This window comes from Triticum aestivum, chromosome 4A, assembly GCF_018294505.1.
Source record: "Triticum aestivum cultivar Chinese Spring chromosome 4A, IWGSC CS RefSeq v2.1, whole genome shotgun sequence".
Taxonomy (NCBI): domain Eukaryota; kingdom Viridiplantae; phylum Streptophyta; class Magnoliopsida; order Poales; family Poaceae; genus Triticum; species Triticum aestivum.
In genome coordinates this window covers 135,779,120-135,794,023 of record NC_057803.1, presented here as the reverse complement: position 1 = coordinate 135,794,023, position 14,904 = coordinate 135,779,120, and positions in this window count along the sequence as shown.

Sequence of the window (14,904 nt, the reverse complement as noted above, 5' to 3'; positions counted from 1 at the left end):
ACGTCACAACGTAACTGGGTGGCTATAAAGGTACACTATGGGTATCTCCGAAAGTGTCTGTTGGGTTGACACGAATCGAGACTGGGATTTGTCACTCCGTGTAAACAGAGAGGTATCTCTGGGCCCACTCGGTAGGACATCATCATAATGTGCACAATGTGACCAAGGAGTTGATCACAGGATGATGTGTTACGGAACAAGTAAAGAGACTTGCCGGTAACGAGATTGAACAAGGTATCGGGATACCGACGATCGAATCTCGGGCAAGTATCATACCGATAGACAAAGGGAATTGTATACGGGATTGATTAAGTCCTTGACATTGTCGTTCATCCGATGAGATCATCGTGGAACATGTGGGAGCCAACATGGGTATCCAGATCCCGCTGTTGGTTATTGACTGGAGAGTCGTCTCGGTCATGTCTGCATGTCTCCCGAACCCGTAGGGTCTACACACTTAAGGTTCGATGACGCTAGGGTTATAGAGATATTAGTATGCGGTAACCCGAAAGTTGTTCGGAGTCCCGGATGAGATCCCGGACGTCACGAGGAGTTCCGGAATGGTCCGGAGGTAAAGAATTATATATAGGAAGTGCTATTTCGGCCATCGGGACAAGTTTCGGGGTCACCGGTATTGTACCGGGACCACCGGAAGGGTCCCGGGGGTCCACCGGGTGGGGCCACCTGCCCCGGGGGGCCACATGGGCTGTAGGGGGTGCGCCTTGGCCTATATGGGCCAAGGGCACCAGCCCCAAGAGGCCCATGCACCAAGAGAGAGGGAAAGGGGAGAGTCCTAAAGGGGGAAGGCACCTCCGAGGTGCCTTGGGGAGGATGGACTCCTCCCCCCCTTGGCCGCACCCTTCCTTGGAGGAAAGGGCAAGGCTGCGCCCTCCCCCTCTCCCTTGGTCCTATATATAGTGGGGGGGAAGGGAGGGAAACCATACCTAAGCCCTGGCGCCTCCCTCTCCCTCCCATGACACATCTCCCTCCTCCCGCAGCGCTTGGCGAAGCCCTGTTGGAATCCCGCTACTTCCACCACCACGCCGTCGTGCTGCTAGATCTCCATCAACCTCTCCTTCCCCCTTGCTGGATCAAGAAGGAGGAGACGTCGCTGCTCCGTACGTGTGTTGAACGCGGAGGTGCCATCCGTTCGGCGCTAGGACCATCGGTGATTTGGATCACGACGAGTACGACTCCATCAACCCCGTTCTCTTGAACGCTTCCGCGCGCGATCTACAAGGGTATGTAGATCCACTCCTCCCTCGTTGCTAGATGACTCCATAGATAGATCTTGGTGACACGTAGGAAAATTTTGAATTTCTGCTACGTTCCCCAACAGTGGCATCATGAGCTAGGTCTATGCGTAGTTTCTATGCACGAGTAGAACACAAAGTAGTTGTGGGCGTTGATTTTGTTCAATATGCTTGCCATTACTAGTCTTATCTTGATTCGGCGGCATCGTGGGATGAAGCGGCCCGGACCGACCTTACACGTACTCTTACGTGAGACTGGTTCCACCGACTGACATGCACTAGTTGCATAAGGTGGCTAGCGGGTGTCTGTCTCTCCCACTTTAGTCGGATCGGATTCGATGAAAAGGGTCCTTATGAAGGGTAAATAGCAATTGGCATATCACATTGTGGTCTTTGCGTAGGTAAGAAACGTTCTTGCTAGAAACCCATAGCAGCCACGTAAAACATGCAAACAACAATTAGAGGACGTCTAACTTGTTTTTGCAGGGTATGCTATGTGATGTGATATGGCCAAAAGGATGTGATGAATGATATATGTGATGTATGAGATTGATCATGTTCTTGTAATAGGAATCACGACTTGCATGTCGATGAGTATGACAACCGGCAGGAGCCATAGGAGTTGTCTTAATTTATTTATGACCTGCGTGTCAACATAAACGTCATGTAATTACTTTACTTTATTGCTAACCGTTAGCTGTAGTAGTAGAAGTAATAGTTGACGAGACAACTTCATGAAGACACGATGATGGAGATCATGATGATGGAGATCATGGTGTCATGCCGGTGACAAGATGATCATGGAGCCCCAAGATGGAGATCAAAGGAGCTATATGATATTGGCCGTATCATGTCACTATTATTTGATTGCATGTGATGTTTATCATGTTTTTACATCTTGTTTACTTAGAACGACGGTAGTAAATAAGATGATCCCTCACTAAAATTTCAAGAAGGTGTTCCCCCTAACTGTGCACCGTTGCGAAAGTTCGTCGTTTCGAAGCACCACGTGATGATCGGGTGTGATAGATTCTAACGTTCACATACAACGGGTGTAAGACAGATTTACACACGCGAAACACTTAGGTTGACTTGACGAGCCTAGCATGTGTACAGACATGGCCTCGGAACATAGAAGACCGAAAGGTCGAGCATGAGTCGTATGGTAGATACGATCAACATGAAGATGTTCACCGATGATGACTAGTCCGTCTCACGTGATGATCGGACACGGCCTAGTTGACTCGGATCATGTAATCACTTAGATGACTAGAGGGATGTCTATCTGAGTGGGAGTTCATAAGATGAACTTAATTATCCTGAACATAGTCAAAAGGTCTTCGCAAATTATGTCATAGCTCGCGCTTCAGTTCTACTATTTAGATATGTTCCTAGAGAAAATTTAGTTGAAAGTTGATAGTAGCAATTATGCGGACTAGGTCCGTAAACTGAGGATTGTCCTCATTGCTTCATAGAAGGCTTATGTCCTTAATGCACCGCTCAGTGTGCTGAACCTCGAACATCGTCTGTGGATGTTGCGAACATCTGACATACACATTTTGATAACTACGTGATAGTTCAGTTAAACGGTTTAGAGTTGAGGCACCGAAGACGTTTTAAAACGTCGCGAAACATATAAGATGTTTCGAGGGCTGAAATTGGGATTTCAGGCTCGTGCCCACGTCAAGAGGTATGAGACCTCCGATGATTTTCTTAGCCTGCAAACTAAGGAGAAAAGCTCAATTGTTGAGCTTGCGCTCAGATTGTCTAAGTACAACAATCATTTGAATTGAGTGGGAGTTGATCTTCCAGATAAGATAGTGATGTTTCTCCGAAGTCATTACCACCAAGCTGCTTGAGCTTCGTGATGAACTATAATATATCAGGGACATATATGATGATCCTTGAGATATTCGTGATGTTTGACACCACAAAAGTAGAGATCAAGAAGGAGCATCAATTGTTGATGGTTGGTGAAACCACTAGTTTCAAGAAGGGCAAGGGCAAAAAGGGATGCTTCATGAAACGGCAAATCAGCTGCTGCTCTAGTGAAGAAACCCAAGGTTGAACCCAAACCCGAGACTAAATGCTTTTGTAATAAGGGGAACAGCCACTGGAGCAGAATTACCCTAGATACTTGGTAGATGAGAAGGCTGGCAAGGTCGATAGAAGTATATTGGATATACATTGTGTTGATGTGTACTTTAATAGTACTCCTAGTAGCACCAGGGTATTAGATACCGGTTCGGTTGCTAAGTGTTAGTAACTCGAAATAAAAGCTACGGAATAAACGGAGACTAGCTAAAGGTGAGCTGACGATATGTGTTGGAAGTGTTTCCAATGTTGATATGATCAAGCATCGCACGCTCCCTCTACCATCGAGATTGGTGTTTGCGTTGGCATAGACATGATTGGATTATGTCTATCGCGATACGGTTATTCATTTAAGGAGAATAATGGTTACTCTGTTTATTTGAATAATACCTTCAATGGTCTTACGCCTAAAATGAATGGTTCATTGAATCTCGATCGTAGCGATACACATGTTCATGCCAAAAGATATAAGATAGTAATGATAGTACCACCTACTTGTGGCACTGCCACTTAAGTCATATCGGTATAAAACGCATGAAGAAGCTCCATGTTGATGGATCTTTGGGCTCACTCGTTTTTGAAAAGTTTGAGACATGCGAACCATGTCTATTGGTGTATATGCATGAAGAAACTCCATGCAAATGGACCGTTTGGACTCACTTGATTTTGAATCACTTGAGACATGCAAATCATACCACATGGGCAAGATGACTGAAAGCCTCGTTTTCAGTAAAATGGAACTAGAAAGCAACTTGTTGGAAGTAATACATTTTGATGTGTGCAATCCAATGAGTGCTGAGGCATGTAGTGGATATCGTTATGTTCTTACTTCACAGATGATTTGAGTAGATGTTGAGTATATTTACTTGATGGATCACGAGTCTAAATTACTGAAAGGTTCAAGTAATTTCAGGGTGAAGTTGAAAGATCGTCGTGACAAGAGGATAAGATATCTATGATATGATCATAGAGATGAATATCTGAATTACGAGTTTGGCACAGAATTAAGACATTGTGGAAATTGTTTCACAACCAATACAGCCTTTAACACCATAGTGTGATGGTGTGTCCGAACATCATAACTGCACCCTATTGGATATGATGCATACCATGATGTCTCTTATCGAATTACCACGATAGTTCATGGGTTAGGCATTAGAGACAACCACATTCACTTTAAATAGGGCACCACGTAATTCCGATGCGATGACACCGTATGAACTATGGTTTAGAGAAACCTAAGCTATCATTTCTTAGAAGTTTGGGGCTGCGACGCTTATGTGAAAAAGTTTCAGGCTGATAAGCTCGAACCCAAAGCGGATAAATGCATCTTCATAGGACACCCAAAACAGTTGGGTATACCTCCTGTCTCAGATCCGAAAGCAATAAGGGATTGTTTCTAGTACCGGGTCCTTTCTCGAGGAAAAGTTTCTCTCGAAAGAATTGAGTGGGAGGATGGTGGAGACTTGATGAGGTTATTGAACCGTCTCTTCAACTAGTGTGTGGCAGGGCACAGGAAGTTGTTCCTGTGGCACCTACAACAATTGAAGTGGAAGCTTATGATAGTGATCATGAAACTTCAGATCAAGTCACTCCCAAACCTCGTGGGATGACAATGATTCATACTACTTCAGAGTGGTATGTGATCCTGTCTTGGAAGTCATGTTGCTAGACAACAATGAACCTACGAGCCATGGAGAAGCGATGGTGGGCCCGGATTCCGATAAATGGCTCGAGGCCATAAAATCTGAGAGAGGATCCATGTATGAAAACAAAGTGTAGACTTTGACAGAACATCTCGATGGTCATAAGGCTATTGAGTACAGATGGATTTTAAAAGGAAGACGGACAATGATGGTAAGTATCACCATTAAGAAAGCTCGACTTGTCGTTAAGATTTTTTCCGACAAGTTCAAGGAGTTGACTATGATGAGACTTTCTCACTCGTAGTGATGCTAAGAGTCTGTTGGAATTATATTAGCGATTACTGCATTATTTATGAAATCTTGCAGATAGGATGTCAAAACATTGTTTCCTCGATGATTTTCTTGAGAAAAGGTTGTATGTGATACAACCGGAAGGTTTTGTAAATCCTGAAAGATGCTAATAAGTATGCAAAGCTCCAGCAATCCTTCTAAGGACTGGAGTAAGCATCTCGGAGTTGGAATGTACGCTTTGATGATGATCAAAGATTTTGGGTTTATACAAAGTTTATGAGAAACTTGTATTTCCAAAGAAGTGAGTGGGAGCACTATAGAATTTCTAATGAGAATATGTTGTTGACATATTATGGATCAGAAATGACGTAGAATTTTTGGAAAGCATATAGGGTTGTTTGGAAAGTGTTTTTCAATGGAAAGCCTGGATTAAGCTACTTGAACATTGAGCATCAAGATCTATAAGGATAGATCAAAACGCTTAATGGTACTTTCAAATGAGCACATACCTTGACATGATCTTGAAGGTGTTCAAGATGGATCAGTCAAAGAAGGAGTTCTTGCCTGAGTTGTAAGGTATGAAGTTAAGACTTAAAGCTCGACCACGGTAGAAGAAAGAGGAAGGACGAAGGTCGTCCCCTATGCTTTAGACGTAGGCTCTACAGTATGCTATGTTGTGTACCGCACCTGAAGTGTGCCTTGCCATGAGTCAGTCAAGGGGTACAAGAGTGATCCAAGAATGGATCACAGGACAGTGGTCAAAGTTATCCTTAGTAACTAGTGGACTAAGGAATTTTCTCGATTATGGAGGTGGTAAAAGAGTTCGTCGTAAAGGGTTACACCGATGCAAACTTTGACACTAATCCAGATTATTCTGAGTAGTAAACTGGATTCGTATAGTAGAACAGTTATTTGAAATGGCTCCAAATGTAGCGTAGTAGCTGCATCTACAAGATGACATAGAGATTTGCGAAGTACATACGGATCTGAAAGATTCAGACCCGTTGACTATAACATCTCTCACAAGCATAACATGATCAAACCCAGAACTCATCGAGTGTTAATCACATATCGATGTGAACAAGATTATTGACTCTAGTAAACTCTTTGGGTGTTAGTCACATGGGGATGTGACCTTGAGTGTTAATCACATAGCGATGTGAACTGGATTATTGACTCTAGTGCAAGTGGGAGACTGTTGGAAATATGCCCTAGAGGCAATAATAAATTAGTTATTATTATATTTCCTTGTTCATGATAATCGTTTATTATCCATGCTAGAATTGTATTGATAGGAAACTCAGATACATGTGTGGATACATAGACAACACCATGTCCCTAATAAGCCTCTAGTTGACTAGCTCGTTGATCAATAGATGGTTACGGTTTCCTGACCATGGACATTGGATGTCATTGATAACGGGATCACATCATTAGGAGAATGATGTGATGGACAAGACCCAATCCTAAACATAGCACTAGATCGTGTAGTTCGTATGCTAAAGCTTTTCTAATGTCAAGTATCATTTCCTTAGACCATGAGATTGTGCAACTCCTGGATACTGTAGGAGTGCTTTGGGTGTGCCAAACGTCACAACGTAACTGGGTGGCTATAAAGGTACACTACGGGTATCTCCGAAAGTGTCTGTTGGGTTGGCACGAATCGAGACTGGGATTTGTCACTCCGTGTAAACGGAGAGGTATCTCTGGGCCCACTCGGTAGGACATCATCATAATGTGCACAATGTGAACAAGGAGTTGATCACGGGATGATGTGTTACGGAACGAGTAAAGAGACTTGCCGGTAACGAGATTGAACAAGGTATCGGGATACCGACGATCGAATCTCGGGCAAGTATCATACCGATAGACAAAGGGAATTGTATACGGGATTGATTAAGTCCTTGACATCGTGGTTCATCCAATGAGATCATCGTGGAACATGTGGGAGCCAACATGGGTATCCAGATCCCGCTGTTGGTTATTGACCGGAGAGTCGTCTCGGTCATGTCTACATGTCTCCCGAACCCGTAGGGTCTACACACTTAAGGTTCGGTGACGCTAGGGTTATAGAGATATTAGTATACGGTAACCCGAAAGTTGTTCGGAGTCCCGGATGAGATCCCAGATGTCACGAGGAGTTCCGGAATGGTCCGGAGGTAAAGAATTATATATAGGAAGTGCTATTTCGGCCATCGGGACAAGTTTCGGGGTCACCGGTATTGTACCGGGACCACCGGAAGGGTCCCGGGGGTCCGCCGGGTGGGGCCACCTGCCCCGGGGGGCCACATGGGCTGTAGGGGGTGCGCCTTGGCCTATATGGGCCAAGGGCACCAGCCCCAAGAGGCCCATGCGCCAAGAGAGAGGGAAAGGGGAGAGTCCTAAAGGGGGAAGGCACCTCCGAGGTGCCTTGGGGAGGATGGACTCCTCCCCCCCTTGGCCGCACCCTTCCTTGGAGGAAGGGGCAAGGCTGCGCCCTCCCCCTCTCCCTTGGTCCTATATATAGTGGGGGGGAAGGGAGGGAAACCATACCTAAGCCCTGGCGCCTCCCTCTCCCTCCCATGACACATCTCCCTCCTCCCGCGGCGCTTGGCGAAGCCCTGTTGGAATCCCGCTACTTCCACCACCACGCCGTTGTGCTGCTGGATCTCCATCAACCTCTCCTTCCCCCTTGCTGGATCAAGAAGGAGGAGACGTCGCTGCTCCGTACGTGTGTTGAACGCGGAGGTGACGTCCGTTCGGCGCTAGGATCATCGGTGATTTGGATCACGACGAGTACGACTCCATCAACCCCGTTCTCTTGAATGCTTCCGCGTGCGATCTACAAGGGTATGTAGATCCACTCCTCCCTCGTTGCTAGATGACTCCATAGATAGATCTTGGTGACACGTAGGAAAATTTTGAATTTCTGCTACGTTCCCCAACAGTATCATCATAGATGTGGTGGGCTCCTACTTCTATGACAAAAAATCATGACAGAAAATGGGCATTTCATCCTGGGTGGGCCGGAGACGCAGCTGCATGACATTATTTTGTCCGTCCATGACGGAAAAAACCGTGGTAGAAGCGAGGGCGAGGAAAATATCGGGGTGTTCCCGGTTGCGGTGGGTGGTCGGGGCCGAGCGATGCACGGAGGTTTGCGCGTTTCTCTTGTACACGCACGTGCATGGGTGCGAGGCGTTGGGCTCTAACTGAACCCGAGCGAGGTGTTCGCCTACTAAACCCGAGCGATTGCATTGTAGGCTACGCGTTACTAAACTCGAGCGATTGATCGATGGCTATTAATTGAACCCGATCGAGCGATTCCTTCGCTACTGTTGCTAACTGAAGCCGATCGATGCTGCCTCTGGATGAATAGTGAGCATTGCTGGGGGGTTTGGATGAACAGTTCCCGGTGGGGATGGATGAATAGGACCCCATGGTGTTGCCTCTGGATGAACAGGACCTCGATCGATCGAGCCTGTTGGGGCTGGATGAACAGGACCCCGTGGAGGCTCGATGAACAGGACCACCCCGTGGAGGGCTGGATGAATAGTAGACGGTGGAGGGCTGGATGAACAGTAGCCCGTGGAGGGGTGGTTGAACAGGAGCCCGTGGACAGGGCTGGTTGAACAGTAGCCGGTGGAGTAGCGTGCGGTGGAGGCTGGATGAACATGAGCCCGTGGATGAACAGTCGCAGGTGGAGGCTGGAGGAGGTCGACGGTGGATGAACAGTAGCCCGTGGAGGCTGGAGGGGATCGACGGTGGAGATGAACAGTATCCCATGGAGTCCTGTTTTGCGGTACGCCACACCCCTCCCGATGAACAGGACTCCCGTTTCGACCGTAGCGCTCCAACACAAGTCTGTTTCCTCTATTTTGCGATACGCCACACCCCTCCCGATGAACATGACCCCCGTTTCGACCGTAGGAGGTCCATTTCCTCCGTTTTGCGGTACGCCAGACCCCTCCCGATGAACAGGATCCAGTTTCAAATGTGGCCAGTCGAACACAAGGCCGTTTACTCCTTGTGCGGTACACCAGGCCTCGTTTCCATCAACTATTCCGTCCAAGCCCTCCCTATGAACACGACGACGCATTCCATTCCGACCCAGCCGGTTGGCTCCCCATGAACACGACGACGACGCAGTTTCTCCATTCCGACCCAGCCATGTACACGAGCCTTGGCCATACTTATGCACGAGTAGGCATTCGAGACCCCGCCCATATGTACGTACGTGGCCGTATTTTCTTTCTTGCACACTGGCCACTGGACGTACGTGTACATGCTACATGCACGCCTCTACTACGACACGTGCACGCCTCTACATGAACCAGTATGTACGTACACGTTCACGACCAGAATGACAACGCTGCGTACGCTGCGACCAGGTGGGTCCCGACTGTCAGGCACTTCCTTGCGTGCGAAGATGTAGCTGGTGGGTCCCAGCAGTCAGGGGGGAGGATCGTTTTTTTGTTGCCCGGACGCACTTCCTTGCGTGCGAAGATGTAGCTGGTAGGTCCCAGCAGTCAGGGGGGAAACATTTTTTCAGGAAATACGGTTGCCCATCTGGTGGGTCCCTGCTATCAGGTCGAGGAATCATTAATTTCCGTGTAATAAGGAGGCACTTCCTTGCTGCGGCCGTGGACCCAGCTGTCAGCCTCTCCACGTACAGTCCACATCCGATGGAAGTCGTTCCTTGACCACATTGACCACGCCGCGTCGAGAGCACCGGGGCGGTGGACGACGGCGAGGCCTAGGAAGGGGACGACGCGGAGCCGGGGAAGACGTGGCAGTGGATGCCCATGTTTAGAGGAGTATGAGGGTTCACTGGTTCGCTGCGGTGTGAGGTTGTCGTCGCCACAGAATAACAGGGGGGGTGGGTGAGTAGAGGGATGGCCTGGCTAGCAGTGGGAGTAGTAGGGGGCGGTGAGGCCTCCGCGACATCGCAGCCAGCCACGGGAGGCAGGAGCACGAGGCACGACCGGCGCTGGTTTGGGCGGCTGGAGCAAGAAGACCAGAGGTTTAAGAAGCACTACGGCCGTTGGATGGACATCGTACGGTTACTGGATCTAGAATCATGCATATTGAGTAAGTTGACAAAGCCCTCCACCCCCATCAACTTAGTAGGCCCACAAGTCAGCCTCCCACTATACTGGGTCCCAGCTAGCAGGGGGAGTATTCATTTTTTGTGCGTAATAAGGAGGCACTTCCTTGTGTGCGAAGATATACCTGGTGGGTCCGAGCTGTCAGCGGCGGTAACCTTTTCTTTGTGAAATACAGAGGCTCTTTCGATGGGTCCCAGATTTCAGGTGGAGGAATCATTATTTTGCGCGTAATAAGGAGGCATTTCCTTGCGTGTGGCCGTGGACCCAGCTGTCAGCCTCTCCACGTACAGTCCACTTCAGATGCATGTCGGTCGTTGACCACGTTAACCAGGCCGCGCCGAGAGCACCAGGGTAGTGGACGATGGCGAGGCCTAGGAAGGGAATGACACGGAGGCAGGGAAGACTCGGCAGTTGTTTCCCACGCGGAGGGGAGTACGACTGTAGGAGGGTTTACTGGTTTGTTCGCCGTCGCTGGAGAATAACAGCAGGTGTGGGTGAGTAGAGGGATGGCTAGGCCAGCGATGGGAGTACGGTGGGGTGGTGAGGCCTGCGCGGCAGCACAGCCGACCACAGGAGGCAGGAACAGGCGGTCTCGCCAGCGCTGGATTTGGTGGCTGGAACAAGAAGATCAGAGATTGAAGAAACGCGACGGCCGTTGGATTGACATCCAACGGTTACGTCTGCTAGAATCGTTTGTTGACATATATAATAACTAAAAAAATCTTGCATACGTGTCAAATTAATAGGCCCACAAGTCAGACCATTCCCTCTTTTTTTAATAATTTATATATAGCTCATTGCGACTTCTTATGCAATTTATTGCAGTCCATTTTTTTGGTTGGCCAGGGCCAATTTTGCATATTTCTATGGGTTCCAAACTATTTTTAATACCGAAATGTCGAGCCAGATTTAAAGTACTTTGAAGATATATTTAAATTAGGTTAATGCCCAGTGAAATAGGAATCTGAAAATGTGAAAAAATTCAGAAATTATAAAGTAATTGCCAATTTGTCATCTGTTTTTATATTTACAACCCATTTCATATTATTTTCAAGATTTGCAGGCGTCTTGAAAGAGTTGCATCCCATCAGGGCGTAGAAAAATAAGTAGGCCTGGATTGGGTATTCTTCAGAAAAAATAAACTGGGCTCATTTTCACAAAGAAAAAATAGCTGGGCTGGTCACATGGTGAACATAAAATATAAGTTTGGGCTAGACGGGCCACAGCCCAGTTCAAACTCTGCTCCGTCTCAACAATAACAAAAAATAGTACTCGAGCAGCTACGTCCCAGGTGTCAGCCGATCTTGTGTTGTTCTCTTTTCTATTGACTATATGCGCTCGCAATGTCATGGGTCCCAGATGTCAGGAAAACACTAGGAGGAAGCATTTTATTTTTCCATACGCTGACATGGTGGGCCCCTATTGTCATCCTCTCCACGTACTTCTGCCGATTCCTGTTGTTTGTTGACCATGTTGACAACGCGAGAGGGCGGCACCGAGGCGAGCGCACCAAAGCGCGCGGAGGATGACGGTGAGGCCTCGAACATCGGCGTTAACGATTTGGGAGACGGTGGGGTGGCGATGCGTGTGCTGAGGCGCAGCCAGCTGTGGGAGGTGGAAGCAGGCGGCCCCGCCGGCGCTAGTTTGGTTTTGGCGGCTGGAGGAAGACAGGACTAAAGAAACATGACAGACTGTAAAAGCAGCAGGAGTACTTAACAACCTTAACTGAAACCAGCAGGGGCACTTAACAACCATAGCTGAAAGCAGTATGAGTACTTATACATGTTCAATCGTACAAAGCCCGCCTCGAACAGTGCTACTTTGCCTACAGTTAACCAAGGGTGAGGCCGCCAAGCCCCAGGACAAGGCCCAGGTGCCACCCCGCGCATCCACAACCTTCTGAAAGCGGCTTCATCTCGCAATGTGGTCAATAAACAGGATATTCACTTTAGAGCCACGGAAAAAGCAGGAACATAATCTTCTGTCCTATTCTCCAAGATGGACGGGCCTTCACTATTTGAGACCACCCATGAATAAGTATCTTTTCACCTCCAAGGGGAATGGAGTAGGTCGACATAAACATCATGTTGTGACCAAGCGCAAGTCTGACCCGACCATGGTCATGCATCTATATAGGAACAATAGAACTGGGCAGTTCCTGTTTCAAGAAGATCACAACTGTAAAACTGTGTATAAGCAATAGTTTATGAACAACATATATAACAGAAAACAGCTCGTACCATAAGTTTCTCGACATAGTTGTACCTGTTCAACGAGTGCAGCAGTGGCACACATATCCCACATGGCCTTCCACCACTGAAACGCCCCACAAGGACCTCAAGACGATCAATAAAATGTAGGAACTTGTGGATGTCGTCCCGGTCAACTTCAGTGCCATCGGTAACAGCCGAGTTGTTACAGAATAACAAACGAGCAGCCTGCTTAACTCTAAAAAAACCTACACGTGCCACCAATTATAAGAAAATATTAGTTAGAAGTAGCATCTTCATGAGAGATTCTTTGCTACTTCTAAAGTTAAATTGCGATTAGTTAGACAGAATAGGTGGATTAAGAAGTAATCGAGGCAACAAGCAAGAACCAGATACAAAAGTAACATGGATGAACAATTGGAACAACATCGGGGTGGAAGATCGCAGTGAAGATGAGACCAGGTTCTGCTATTTCCATCAACATTCGTGCGCCAACTTTCAGTCCGTAACACTTGAGAAAGTTTATCCAAGTTCGGCCATAAAAAAAGCAGCGATCTTCTTGGTTCATGAACCCAACTCGGAACTTATATCCATGGCTTGTCTTCACTGTGACCATTAAACTGGTGTATTCAGTTATGACAAGGCCGAGTATCTTGAGTACATATGTTCTGGCAAAGCAAATAATGCACTGCAAGAAAAATAATATAAAAACACAATGTATTCTCTATCCAAATCTAGAAATAACTTCCTCCTTCACGTTAGTGTTGACCATCGTACTGGTAGTACCTTTTATCCAAATATAGAAATCCAAATTTCCAAATTAGTCGACAGAATGTTCAAAAAAAACCCACCCTCCCGGATAGAAAAGAAGATTCTAGGAACATACTGTGCGCACTTTAAATTCCTGTGTTAGGATGAGAAGGAACAAGTGTGGCATCTCGCCGAGGGCGCAGAAACCTGTAAGGTCCTTGCACTTTGGGCACTGCAAATGAAACACACTAGATTCAGTAGGAAGAAAAATGCATCAACGGCGGTGGCTGCCATCCTAGGATTACCCGCGACCAAGGGACTTGGATTTATCGGGGATGGATGAAAAATTCGTACCTGGTTCTCCATGAGAAAACCCTATGCTATCACTGAGAGGGGTTTTCTCTAAACAAGCAAACGAGGGAGAAGGGGATTCAGGCCCAGTGAAATATTGTCGCTTCGTCCGTCCAGTTTACTACTAAAGCTGGAAAGGGGGTTTGTGATTTGACGGCTCATTGGGCATTACTGCGGCGCTACGACCGTAGTGTGTCTACCGTGCAGTTGTGCACTCTAATTTGTGCATATGGCACGTGGACCCCGTTGCCGGATGCCCCACATATCAGTGAAAGGAAGTAGAAATACAGGAGTAACTAGTTACATTTAAATATATTTTTGACAGAGAGATACTCCCTCTGTAAAGAAATATACAAATCTTTTATATCACAACTTTATACATAAGAAAAATCAAGGGGAATATATATAACATATATAATTATAAAAACAGAGTTGTTTTTAACATAGTATAGACGAGTTGGTGATGATGGTGTGCGTTCCATCCTGCAATATAGGCCGTCCGATTTATTTCTGACGGATAGGAAGGAAACTATGGTAATTTTGCAAAAAGGTACCCACACACCTCTCCACATTTTCAAATAAGGCCTTCCCTTGTTCATCCTTTTCTCTGACAAGATAAAATACTCATACAAATGCATCTTGATGTTACGTGCAACGCACGGGCATTATGGGGGTTCAGCTGAGAATATAATACTTAGACAGGCTCACGGTTCTGGACTTTGGGCCGCAGGCCCACCCTGCATGTTTGGGGGCCCATGTGTTCTACCTCAGTGCTTTTCATATTGCAAGCGATCGGTACGGTGCTGGTTTTAGATGTTGTCGCAAGGCGAATACACAAAATTGAATAAAGCACGACAGCTGATGGAATGAAATCGAATGACAGTTCCTAACCAGCAATGAGAGTTGCAATTCTATCAACGATATACCTAATACGTCTCCAATGTATCTATAATTTTTTATTGCTCCATGCTATATTATCTACTGTTTTGAATGTTTATGGGCTTTATTATACACTTTTATATCATTTTTGGGACTAATCTATTAACCCAGAGCCCAGTGCCAGTTTCTGTTTTTACCCTGTTTTAGGGTTTCGAAGAAAAGGAAAATCAAACGGAGTCTAATTGACCTGAAACTTCACGGAACTCATTTTTGGAAGGGAAGAAGCCCAGAAGACTTGGAGTGCACGTCGGGGGACCTACAAGGAGGCCACGAGGCAGGGGGG